At 49.8% G+C, this 1,399-nt stretch overlaps 1 non-coding gene across 1 annotated transcript; it reads right to left on the bottom strand.

Moving 5' to 3' along the window:
- Nucleotides 1-406: 406 nt before the first annotated feature.
- On the bottom strand, nt 407-479 carry TRNAV-AAC (transfer RNA valine (anticodon AAC)). Its single transcript has one exon. It is a non-coding gene; the product is annotated as a tRNA-Val (tRNA).
- Between the last annotated feature and the right edge of the window lie 920 nt (nt 480-1,399).

Raw genomic sequence — 1,399 nt, 5'->3', positions numbered from 1 at the left:
TAAGGCTGCAGTGTCTTCGGATGCATAGGTTCGAATCCCACCACTACCACCTTTTTGTGATTTCTCCATTTTTTCCTCCCATGGGTTACAAAACGTTGGAACTCGCTTTGGGCCCCACGCTTTCTCGGGATCTGGATTCCATTTGGCAGCGCGCAGCTGTCCAGTGGACGGGCTTTGTGCGAAGTTTGTCGGCGCTGCTGTCCGCAGCAAGTGAGGTGGGTTCAGTTCTTCCCAGGTGCCAACAGTTGAGGTACCACCTGGGGTGCCTCAACCGTTGAGGAAGGGCAACGGTATAAATACCCTTGATGGCCTGTTCTCCGTAACCAGGTGGAGATAGTGGTGGGGTGTTCCAGGCTAGTTGTCTGTGTAATTAACTTGAAGTAGTGAGGTGTAAAATAGAAAGTGCTGTTTCCGCCCGGTTTCGAACCGGGGACCTTTCGCGTGTTAGGCGAACGTGATAACCACTACACTACAGAAACTCGCTTGGGTGTCCAGGCCCATCACAATGAGACACGACAACGGACCCTATTTGATTTCTCACGGTGATTCTGAGCTTCCTCCATGCGTCCCTTTGAGCTTGGCTAATGGGCATAAGCACGCAAGAAAAGGGCGTTTCAGCACTTGGAAGGCTGAGACGGATGGACGGCTGGAGCCCAGGAGGTCGAGGCTGCACTAAGCTATGTTTGCGCCACTGCACTCCAGCCTGGGAGACAGAGCAAGACTCTGTCTGGAAAGAGAGAAAAGAAAGAAAAAGCGAGCGAGCGAGAGAGAGACAGGAAAAGGAAGTTTTCATGCCCGACGTGGTGGCATAAGTGGGCATGGGAGTCCTGAGGGAAGCTGTGGTGGCGACCTCAGAGAGATGCGAGGCAGTCGAGCTGTCTGGGGTTGACAAGTGGGCGTGGGGTTGAAGAGCAGGGGCGCGCTGGCACCGTTTTCTAAGAGAAGAGACTTTCAGAAGAAGCTGCTTGGAGAATATGAGGCCATGAGTTCGTGAGTGGAGCTGGAGCTTGTGGGCCTGGAGAAATTGGAGTGGAATGAAAGAGGAACTAGCCCACAACACCATTTTCACTGTTCCATTGTTTGGTGGAGCTCTCGATTATCCAAGCAGCCACTGCGGTTGGACATTGAGGTTATTTTCCTCCCATCAACACTGTGCAAGCGTTGTGAGGCTCCCTCCGTGGCAGCATTTGGTACTTTTCACGTATTATGACGATATTTTTTTAACTTCTAGCCATTCTTCTGGGTATGTAGTATTTCCTCATGGTTTAAGTTTGCATTTAGCTGATGAGGAAAGATGATAAGCACTTTTTTCATGTGTATGACTCATTTTTTTTTTATCTTCCACTGTAAGGTGTCTCTTAAATAGCTTCCATTAAAGACAAAGAAACACACAACAAAC

The sequence above is a fragment of the Macaca mulatta genome, chromosome 6 (assembly GCF_049350105.2).
Source record: "Macaca mulatta isolate MMU2019108-1 chromosome 6, T2T-MMU8v2.0, whole genome shotgun sequence".
Lineage (NCBI taxonomy): Eukaryota > Metazoa > Chordata > Mammalia > Primates > Cercopithecidae > Macaca > Macaca mulatta.
This window is presented reverse-complemented; position numbering and strand designations above follow the sequence as displayed.